The following is a 12197-nucleotide window of genomic DNA, read 5'->3' on the forward strand; positions in this document are numbered from 1 at the left end:
TCATGGAAACCCATTCCAAGCATTAGCAACTTAAGAAAAGACCATTCCACTGTCATATGCTTTGCTCATATCTAATTTAAGAGCCAAAAAACCTGCTTTTCCTGATTGGTGCTTCATATAATGGAGAGTTTCATAGGCCATCAAAATATTATCTGATATGAGCCTCCCTACTTGGAAAGCACTTTGATTTTCTAAGATTATATCAAGGAGTATCCCCTGGAGTCTATTAGCTAGCACTTCAGACACCAATTTATAAATCACGTTACACAGGCTAATAGGTCTAAATTCAGAGATTCGTTCAGGACTCTTAACTTTAGGAATGAGGGTTCTAAAGGTGTGGTTGATCTCAATAGGCATAGAGCAATTATTAAGACAGTTTAATACAGCAGAGGAAACATCATCACCAACTACAGACCAGTAAGTTTGGAAGAAAGTAGGAGGCATACCATCCGAGCTAGGGGCCTAAAGCGGTTCCATAGTTTTAAGAGTTGCTTCCACCTCCTCTCTAGTGAAGCCACGAGTAAGTTCTCTATTCATGTCCACCGTAACTACTGGCTAAATTGACTCAAAAATTGGGTGGTTTTCCTCGGGCCTGCAAGAAGTGAAGAGATCCAGATAGAAGGAAGTAGCTATCTCTTGGAGTTAATGCTCAGCAGTGCACCATATGTTCTGGTTATTCTTCAGCCCGTGAATCCAGTTTCTCTTGTATCTTTGTTAGGCCTTACTGTGAAAGAAGCGGGTGTTGCTGTCACCCGATTGCAAGTACATGGCACAAGCTCTCTGAATCCACATCATGCTCTCCTTGTTGAAGAGCTCATTGATTTCCAACTTTAAAATTCGGACCTGATCAAAAGAACCACCTCTTGTAGCAGCCTCCTCAGCTAAGACAAGTAGTTTTGAAACCTCTGCTAATTGCCTTTTAATACTCCCAAAGGAAGTCTGACTCCACTCCACCAATTTCTCTCCACAATGTTTAATTTTTTAGGGAGCCAGGATCATGTTGCTCTCAAAAGATGGGAAACCCCATGCATCATTTATTGTGTTCCTACACCCATCTTCTTTCATCCACATGCTCTCAAAGCGAAAAGGTTTGTTTTTGCACTGCACTATTCCTTCAGGTTTGATGATAATGGGGTTATGGTCAGAGGCATTGGAATGAATATGTTGAACCTGTGTAGCTGGGAATAGTTCCAGCCATGTAGGGGTGGCGAAGGCATGGTCCAATCTTTCCAATATCATTGCCTCACCCCTTTTGCCTCTCCTCGTAAATTTTTTACCAGTGAACCCAAGGTCAACGAAACCAAGCTCATCCACAACATCCCTAAAAGCTTCCATCTCCACTTCCCTTCTTTGGGATCTGCCAAGCTTCTCATGACCTCTAAGGATCTCATTGAAGTCCCTCGCACATACCCAAGGGAGGTTGTACTTACTATTGAGTTCATGTAAAAGTTTCCATGTTTCCACCTTCCTCCTTGATTCCGAAAATCCATAGATACCAGTAAACCTCCAAGAGTCCTCTGGCGATCATTAACAATAGCATCAATAAAATTAAGAGAAGAACCAACTACTTTGATACTTACTGAATTTTTCCAAAGAAGAGCCAATCCACCAGCTCTAGAAATTCTGTCCACTATCCACTTCTCATCAAAATTAAGGTCATCACACACTTCTTCTAACCTTTCTTTATATGCCCAGGTTTCGACTAGGAACAGGACAGAGGGGTCTTGTGCTCGCACTAGGTTAGTAAGCTCTCGAATCGTACGATGGTTCCCAAGCCCCCACACATTCCAACATAAGCAACTCATTGTTCTTGGCAGGGTTGGGAACCAACCTCCACCGATGAGATAATGTATTCTTTCTGATCAGAAGTATACGTGATTCTACGTTTTGATGGTTTTGAGTCGCAGTGAGGGAGGTGAGCTACTCTTTTTCCCAGGGCAGCATTGAGATCAGCAGAATCCTCATTTGAGCCCACTTGTCTCTTGATCCTAGTCCACTTAGGAGAAGTATTAGGCGTTGGTTTAACCTGAGATGGGCTTAAGTTTGTTATGTTGGCAAATGGGCTTATTGGGATAGGGTGAGGGGTAGAGTTTGTTGGGCCATACTTGAGAGGGCCTAGGGGGATTAGAGTTTCAGCACTTGCTGTGGGTGAATAGTCAAACCTTGCTATTTCCTTGTCCAATGCCTCCAGTGTCACCTCAAACTTTTTTCCTGCTTTAGCTACACCTTCCAACACCACTGCACTAGCGTACACGTAATCTGCCTCAGTCTTGTCACTCTGAAACTTCTCTGGAAGCGTCGGATCTATCTGCTGAAAAAATGATTCCATTATGATAGGTGGATTTGAAATTTTATCTTAGTTTTCGGGCCAAATTACATCTAGTGAGGGGCTGTCAGTTCGGAGCACCACCACTGGTAACTTGCTGCCCTGCACTGGATTAGAAGGAGGCTTAGCTTTCTTCCTCATCTCACTGATACTCAGTACCATAACCATCTTGCTCTTTGAGAGCAGAAACGGAGAAGCTTTTATCCAAGGTCCAAACTGAGGACTTTCATCATCCAGGTTCCCTTCACAAGTAGACCACATCTCACAATTCCGCTCATCATGTGATAGACAGCCCCACCTATAGCAGAGGTTTGGAAGTTGTTCATACTTAAAAGGAATCCACAAATCCTTGCCATCATCCAGTGTAATCACTCTTCCCCTACATAGCGGTTTGGAGATATTCAGAGTAACCCTTACCCACACAAACCTATCACCTACCATGGCCGATTCGTCCTCTCCACGGTTTATTGTTCCCAAGGCTTCACAGAGTTTTTCAGCCACCACTCGATTCCTAAACCTAAGTGGGAGATCATGTACTTGAACCCAAAAAGTGGCATGATTGAGCTTCATGTCTCTCACGTCCTTGGTACCATCAAACTCTTGCATTGCCACCAAGTATTTATCAAAACTCCAAGGTTCCCCTACTAAGACTCTCATCATATCGGGTTGGTCCTTGAAGGTAAAGAGGATGATGTGTTCATCCTCCTTCCTAAGTTTGAAGCCCTTCATAACTCTCTATAGTGGGGAAAAGGTTTTTGCAATAGCATCTAGGTTGGGAGCTCGCTGGGTTAGAAATTTGGCTGCCAGCACCCACTCTGTTTCAGCATGTTTTTCCATTAACCTCACGTTAGATCCCTCACAATCCGACAGTTTAAGCTTACTCCAGCTTTTAGCGAGGTCTTCCATCTCGTGATTCTACAGAAAAAACTGAAAATAGAGAAGGAAAAAGAAAGGGGTAAAAACCGGTAAGAAAAGAAAATAGACAGCAAGGAAAAGGAGAGGAGGAAGAATTTGTTTCCTAGTAGCCCAAGAAAAAAATCCCCACAAGCCTCTAAGTGTACTTGTCACTGAGAGGTACGGATACACACCTTCGAAGGAAGGGACTAATGTTCTACAGTCGCAGAGAAGATGAGAGACCACCTGTCTCTAGCGAAAGAGAAACTATAGACTGTGCCTTACACTTTTTCTTTTATTATTGTATCAACTTTTAAATAGAAAATAAATAAATTAAATAACATTCGGGTGTTGTGTGTCATCTAAATTATAACATTAAATCAATAATTTTTATTTTATTTTAAGAAGGAACATCAAATTGATAAATTAAAAAATGTGATATGTCACTTGCAACAACATAATAAAGATACATCATTCTTCCCATAATGTGATATGTGATATATTTTTATTTTGGCCCTTTATGCTTCAACATTTAAATATTTTCCCTTCATATTTGTTTTTGTTTTCATATCCACCGCACGTCTTTCATTTTTGTTAGCAATTAAGCAATAAGTGTCATTCATATTTAATTATTTCAAAAAATACTAACCGTAAAATGCTATTAAATGCAAAATTATCATTGTTGTAGGAAGAAAAATGTATTACAAATTGATAGATTATCAATGAAATAGGACAATATTTTCAATTTGAAAATAAAATCAAACATGAGAATAAAAATTTTGAAACGTAAATTGCCAAAATTTAAACAACTCCAAATTGTAGAGGTGTACTTTTGTGTATCAATAAATACAAGCTTTAGTGAGACTTTTTTATTTTGGCTAATCAAAATTGACCACATGTCTTCAAAGTAATTAAATCATAGTGGAACTCATCCTTATAGAAGCCCACAATAATTTGAGGCACCCCCTAGCTCATTCATCACCATTCTTTTAAGCCATGAACTTTGTCAAAGTCAAGGCTAAAAGCTTTTGTAGAACTTCAAAGCTTTTTCGAAAATTAAGTTTGATATGAGAGAAACATGCTTCTTACAACCCTAGTATATATCGAAGTTGTCATTGAAGAGAAAAATCGGTGGAATAAGCTCTTTTGTAAAGAATTGCCATAGAGATTGCCCCAGGCCCCACTCCTATTTTGAAAGAGAGACAAAACACCTATGATCCAACCTCATTCACCCCATGAAATTTTTAACGTAAATGATCCGTGCGTGTGTTTGTGTGTTAAAGATGTAGTAAAGGCAGGAGATGGCATTTGACAAACAAAAGAAATAATTTGAAATAAATTCAAGACAAAGCACAAGAAAGCACACCATACTGATCCTTATCATGTTCTAGTAATTAAGGACATCATTTTTTGTGTCTCTTCCATAACTGAGCCACCTCGGCTAGTGATTTTGTAGACAACCCATCTTTGCTCAATGCCTTTTCAGCTGCATCCTTCAACTCTTTCATTTTGTTCCGGAGCAATTTCCCTTCTTCTCCTTCAATTAGGCTTCTAGAGTAGTTTGCAATATCTCTGTGTCCTACCAGGCCGTTATCATTCACTTTGACCCTAAATGCAACCTTCAAATCATCAGCTAGCAATGTAGCGTTCAACCTTTGCTCTGCATAGGGTGGCCATGCAATCAATGGCACGCCATGCACAATGCTCTCTAGAATTGAATTCCACCCACAATGGGTCAAGAACCCCCCGGTCGAGCCATGGCTTAGGACCTGAATTTGAGGAGCCCAAGAGGGCACCACTAGACCCACCTGTTTGGTCCTCTCCAAGAACCCCTTGGGAAGAAGATGAAAAGGGTCATTGATGCTCTGGATGCTAAAGTAAGTAGCATTGGCTGCTTTTTCGTGTAGACTCCTAACAACCCAAAGAAACCTTTGTCCACTCATTTCAAGTCCTAAGGCCAATTCATTTAGCTGCTCATGTGAAAGAGTCCCACCACTACCAAATGAAATATATAACACTAACTCACTTAGCTTGGCTGCTAATCCAACCACCTCAAACACTCAAGACTCACCAACCCCACAATCTGAACCGGACTGAATTAGCGGTCCAACGGGGTAAACCGGTGGCTTGCCACCTCCTCCTTCCTTCAAAGCTTTAAAAGCACCAGGCTCCAAATCTATGAAGCTATTAACCATAATTCCAGCAGCAAGAGAGTATAGTTTAGTACTGAATTTAATCCTTTCGTAGGCCGCATTCTTTCTATCTTGCATTGGATCTGGAAAATCACTCCCATGGATCGGCACACACCCAGGTAATTTGAGCGGTTCAGGCAAGTCTCTATACTCACAAGAAAACTTTTGATAAAAGCTCAACAACAAAACCGTCGCGTTTGTAGTGTAAAAAATGTAAGACGAAACATCGAATTCTTTAGCCACATCAAAAGCATCTATTAAGAAGCATGATCAAAGGAGTAAGAGTGAAGCAGTGGTGAAGAAAGTCAGCAAGGCTCGTGTAAAGAAGACTAAAGTACAAAAGAAGATAATAAGTCTAAACGACAGTAGTATTGGTGTTTTGCTAAGAAAGCTACTCGTAGTATTAAAAGGATAAGTGCAGCACGTGAAATACATATGGGAGAGTTGGTTGAGTTATTAGTAGACAAATGGCTAATCATTATTGGAGGCATGTAAATAGGAAAATCTGTTAGAGGCGGTTAGTGATCTTCCCGCTCTTTTATCTTCTGGTAGAGTAGTAATCCATAGTATAAATGTAAAGTAGTGCATTATAATTCATTCACTTCTTGTAATTACAGATATTGAGCAATAAGAATTTTCTCTCTTACTCAGAAAATTCTCTCTCTAGTTCTTGAAGTCTCTTGTATTTTCTTTGATTTTCTTTGCTTGATTTGAATACTCTGTTTAGTTTCTGATCTTTAACATGGTATCAGAGCTCTAAACAAAATCCGATCAGAAAGTTTTCTTTAATTTCCGATTCGAATTTCCAAAATTCATCTTGTTTTCTTCAAGATTCTAAGCTTCGTTAATGGCGTCCACAGAAGAAGCATCCAATAATCAAACTTCTTCCAACAATCAATCTTCTTCTACTGTGAATGGAGATTCTGTCAATCCATTCCTTCTTAGCAGCAGTGACAGTAACACAGTCCAACTTGTTTCTGAAAAATTGGTTGGTGGAAGGAACTATTTTCCATGGGCTAGATCGATGATCATTTCTCTCACTGTGAGACATAAAATTGAATTTGTCGATGGTACAATACCAGTTCCAGATCCAGAATCTCCACAATTCATTCTGTGGACTCGATGCAACATGGCTATTTTGAGCTGGATCATCAACTCAGTTTCACCTGGAATTGGTTCTAGTATCATGTACACAGATAATGCTAGAGCAATCTGGCTTGATTTGCGCCACAGATTTTCTCAGAAAAGTGGACCAAGAATTTTTGAGCTTCAAAAGGAGTCTGCCTATCTTGTGCAAGGCCAATTCTCAATGGAGGATTGTTATACAAAGTGCAAAGCTTTAGTTGATGAGTTGGCCAATTATCAAACCATTCCTCTTTGCAAGTGTCCCTGTACTTGTGGATCTCAAAGGATTGTTTCAGATCTCAGTGATCGTGATCAGGTGATGAGATTCTTGATGGGATTAAACGATTCCTATTCAGCAATTAGAGGCCAGATTTTGCTTTATGAGCCTTTACCAGATATCAACAAAGTTCTTTCCTTAATCTTGCAAGAAGAGAAACAAAGAAGCTTCAAGAATGGTGATTTCTCAGGAGCAGTCACAACTCATCCAATTGAAGCCACAGCATTCTATTCTGATGCAAGATCTGGTCCAAAACATAATGGCAAAGGAAATTTCAAGAAGGAAGGACCAATCTGCGCTCATTGTGGGAAATCAGGGCATACTATGGAGAAGTGCTATAGGCTACACGGTTTCCACCAGGATTTAAGTTCAGAAATAAGTCCATGGCAAATCAAGTTACTCATAATCAAGTACCAGGCTTTGGGAATCAGGTGCCAACTTTTGGGAATGTCACTCATGCTCAAACCAGTGAAGGCTTAAGTCCTTCATTTCCACAGCTTCCAATCTCCAAGTCACAATGTGAGCAGCTTTTGGCTTTCTTGAATTCACAGTCTGTTGGTGATACTCAGCATTCAACCTCTCAGTAGTCAGCTAGCTTACCTTCTGGAGGAGCAAGCACTTCACAGCAACCATTGGCATTAAGTGCCTCTACCTCAAACTACCTGAATAACTTTTCAGGTAAAGCCTTTTGTCCTTCAATCATTTCCATGCCAAATTCCACTGTTTTTAATGCCAAGCTAGTTAATAGATCAGTTTTTCACAATAGCAGTTGGATCATTGACACAGGAGCCACTGATCATATGGTGCACTCCATATCAGTTTTTAGCTCTGTCACTTGTGTCTCTAACTCTTTTGTTCACTTACCTAATGGTGAAAAGGCTTTAGTAACTCATATTGGAATTGTACATCTCACAGAAACTTTAATTCTCACTGATGTGTTGTGTGTTCCTTCTTTCACTTTCAATTTGATTTCAGTCAGTCAATTGAACAAAACACAAGCTTACTGCCTTATTTTTCTTGGTTCATTTTGCTTCATTCAGGATCTTGCTCCTTGGAGCACGATTGGTCTGGGTAGAGAGCAAAATGGATTGTACCTGCTGGATACCAAATTCACTAACAAGGATTTGTCTCATATTCCAGCTTTACCTTTCTATCATTCTGTTTGCACTCAGCTTGATCTTTGGCATTTCAGGCTAGGGCACCCTTCAAGTGGTAAACTTGAGTTTTTAAATAAAATTGTGCCTTTTGTACAGTGTAATAAGAATGCTCATTGTGATGTATGTCCAATAGCAAAACAGAAAAGATTGCCTTTTTCTTCTAGCAATAATATTTCTATTTTTCCATTTATTCTTGTTCATTGTGATTTGTGGGGTCGTTTCTCTATTCCTACTGTAGATGGTTACAAATATTTCCTTACAATAGTTGATGATTTCTCTAGATGCACTTGGATCTATTTGTTGAAGTCTAAGTCAGAAACACAAGTCCTATTACCACAATTCTATGTTTTTGTTGAAACTCAATTTAATAAAAAAATTAAGTGCATTAGGACAGATAATGGTACAGAGTTTCTGTTGAAAGACTTCTTCAAGTCCAAAGGCATACTTCATCATTTAAGTTGTGTTGAAACCACTCAACAAAACTCAATTGTAGAGAGGAAACATCAACATAGTCTAAATGTAGCTAGAGCACTTAAATTTCAATCAAATGTGCCTTTAGCATATTGGGGAGATTGTGTACTCACAGCTGTATACCTCATAAATAGACTCCCCTCTTCTGTCCTTGAGAACAAAACACCTTATGAGGTTTTATTTGGTCAAGTTCCATCCTTTTCCCACCTCAAAGTCTTTGGTTGCCTTTGTTATGCTTCCACACTTGCACATCACAGGCACAAATTTTCAGCAAGGGCAGTAAAGTGTGTATTTTTGGGTTACCCCCTTGGAATTAAAGGATATAAAGTGATGGACCTTGCTACACATTCAGTCTTTATTTCAAGAGATGTACATTTCCATGAGACTATCTTGCCTTTTCAATCAGATTTATCTTCTTAGCACATTGATCCTTTTCACTCAATTTCTCCACTTGTCATACCTATTCCTACTCCCATAGATTCAATTCCCTTACCAAATGAACCTAGTCCTTTTCAATCTATCCCTCTTGATACATCTGTTACAGATGTTGTCTCTACCCAACCTACTGCAACATTAAACTCTCTTCCTACTCCTACTGTTTTGGACTCCCATATTCCTGATATTTCATCTGTTCAGCTTAGAAAATCTACTAGGCCATATAGACTTCCCTCTTATTTACAAGATTACTCCTGCAACTCCATTTTTCATAAGCCCTCTTCAAGTAGTCCTTATGATATCGCTGACCATCTTTCTTATGCTAACATTGGCCTTTCCCATCAATCCTTTGCCCTTGCTGTAAATGCTGAGGTTGAACCTGAGTTTTTCCATCAAGCTATGAAGTCCAAGGCCTGGCAAGTTGCAATGGACAAGGAAATTTCAACATTGGAAATGAATCACACTTGGGATATTGTACCTTTGCCTTTTGGTAAATGTCCAATTAGTTGTAAGTGGGTATATAGAATTAAATATAATCATAATGGTTCAGTGGAGAGATACAAAGCTAGGTTGGTGGCAAAGGGCTATACTCAACAGGAAGGCTTAGATTATTCTGAGACCTTCTCTCCTGTTGCTAAATCAGTATCTGTCAGGGTCTTGTTGAGCATTGCTGCAGTCAAAGGGTGGCCTTTACATCAATTGGATGTAAATAATGCTTTCCTACATAGGGATTTAGATGAGGAAGTGTACATGTCCTTGCCCAAGGGATTTCACAGCAAGGGGGACTGTTCTGTTGATGGTTCAGTTGCTCGTTCAGATGGTTCAGTTGGTGGTTCTGGTTCTAGACCTCTTGTGTGTAAATTGAGAAAGTCCCTTTATGTTTTGAAGCAAGCAAGCAGACAGTGGCATGCAAAGTTATCAGCCACAATTAGTGAACTTGGTTTTGTACAATCCAAGTCAGATTATGCTCTTTTTGTGCACTTAAAGGGTTCAAGTTTCACAGCCCTTTTGGTATATGTAGATGATATTTTGATCACTGGTAATGATGCCCAATGTGTGACAGACCTGAAGAAAATCTTGGATACTAAGTTTGGCATAAAAGATCTAGGTGGTCTGAAATATTTCTTGGGGTTAGAAGTGGCTAGAAATGAGAAAGGTATAAGTCTTAACCAACAAAAATATGCTTTAGAGGTGCTGATTGATGCAGGAATGCTTGGTTGCAAGCCTATGAAGACCCCTGTGGAGAAGCATGTTAAGTTGTCCAAGGGTGAAGGCAACTTGATTGATGATCCATCCCAATATAGAAGGCTGATTGGTAGATTGATGTATCTAACTTCGACTAGGCCTGATATATGTTTTGTAGTAAATAGGTTAAGTCAGTTCTTAAGTGCACCAAGACAGCCCCATTTACTAGCAGCATATAGGGTTTTACAGTATATTAAAGGTACTCCAGGACAGGGTATCTTCTTCTCAGCTCAATCAGATTTCCAATTGAAAGCATTCTGTGATTCAAATTGGGCAGGTTGCCCAGATACAAGAAAGTCAGTAACAGGATATTGTGTATTTCTTGGAGATAATTTGATTTCATGGAGATCCAAGAAACAAAATATTGTTTCAAGATCCTCAGCTGAGGCTGAGTACAGATCCATGACATCAACTTGCTGTGAAATCACTTGGCTTTTCTTTTTGCTTGAGGATTTCAAAATTCAACATTCCAAAGCTGCATTTTTATATTGTGACAATAAGGCTGCCTTACACATAGCTGCGAACCCCGTGTTTCACGAGAGAACAAAGCACATTGAAGTTGACTGTCATTCGATAAGGGAAAAGATTCAATCAGGCATGATCAAGACTTTCCATGTCAAGACAAATATGCAGTTGGAAGATGTGTTTACAAAGGCTTTAGGTGTATCAGCTTTCATGAATTTGATAAATAGATTGGGTTTGCTGAACATATTCAGTAATTGTATCACTTATCCAAAGCCTTTCCAAGACACAGAAGTTGTTTCCACTTCAGAGGCAGCTCTGGTCTTGAGGGGGACTATTAAGAAGCATGATCAAAGGAGTAAGAATGAAGCAGTGGTGAAGAAAGTCAGCAAGGCTCGTGTAAAGAAGACTAAAGTACAAAAGAAGATAATAAGTCTAAACGACAGTAGTATTGGTGTTTTGCTAAGAAAGCTACTCGTAGTATTAAAAGGATAAGTGCAGCACGTGAAATACATATGGGAGAGTTGGCTGAGTTATTAGTAGACAGATGGCTAATCATTATTGGAGGCATGTAAATAGGAAAATCTGTTAAAGGCGGTTAGTGATCTTCCCGCTCTTTTATCTTCTGGTAGAGTAGTATTCCATAGTATAAATGTAAAGTAGTGCATTATAATTCATTCACTTCTTGTAATTACAGATATTGAGCAATAAGAATTTTCTCTCTTACTCAGAAAATTCTCTCTCTAGTTCTTGAAGTCTCTTGTATTTTCTTTGATTTTCTTTGCTTGATTTGAATACTCTGTTTAGTTTTTGATCTTTAACAGCATCCGTACCAAATACATCACTCACCAAGGCCACTAGCCGAGTTAACTCAGCTAAGACCTTGAATGAGTCTCGTAGAGCAGGGAGGGACCGTGTTAGGCTAAGTCCGATCTGGGTTTCAATTTTAACATCCTCAGGAAGGTCATCAAAGCTCACAGGAAGAAGAAAGATGGAGGATGTGGCATCGGGAAGGGATTCAAGAACAGCTTTTTAAGGTTTCATTGGTGACCCATCAGTGGTAATAATGAAGGTAACTGAGAAACCATGGTGAAGGACGAGTCGCTTGGTGAGTTCAACGAGTGAGATTAGGTGACCCATCCTTGGACTGGGCACAATGGCTATGTGGGGCGACATTTGTTGAGTGTGTTCCATGAATGGAGCTTAATTGTGACAATCAATGAAATGTTCTTGCGCAACTAGAATAATTTAGCCTTCTTACACAATAGCTAGGTTAGCGTAGTTTGACAACTAATGGATTTGAAACTTTGGTCAATGATATGAGGAAGCCAAGGTATGCTTACGAATTACGACGAAGATAATTGCTCAAGTTGTGTGTACTACGTGGTTTATTTTATACAGGTGGCTGTCGGGATGAGTGATGAGGGATTCAAGTGGGTGGGTGGGATTAATGAAGGGTTAATGAAGGATTAGCTACTCTATGGTGATGGGACTAATGTTGTACAAGAGAGAGAGGAGAAGTGAGCTTCGGAAAGGATGGAAAGAGTAGAGACTCAGAAAGGACCAATGGCGTGAGGGAGAAGAGACGTTGAGGTGTAGTCACTTCAGGTGGG

At 39.6% G+C, this 12197-nt stretch overlaps 1 pseudogene; it reads right to left on the reverse strand.

Moving 5' to 3' along the window:
- Positions 1 to 4623: 4623 nt before the first annotated feature.
- Positions 4624 to 11778, reverse strand: LOC115964477 (annotated as a pseudogene).
- Positions 11779 to 12197: the final 419 nt, after the last annotated feature.

Source organism: Quercus lobata, chromosome 2, assembly GCF_001633185.2.
Source record: "Quercus lobata isolate SW786 chromosome 2, ValleyOak3.0 Primary Assembly, whole genome shotgun sequence".
Lineage (NCBI taxonomy): Eukaryota > Viridiplantae > Streptophyta > Magnoliopsida > Fagales > Fagaceae > Quercus > Quercus lobata.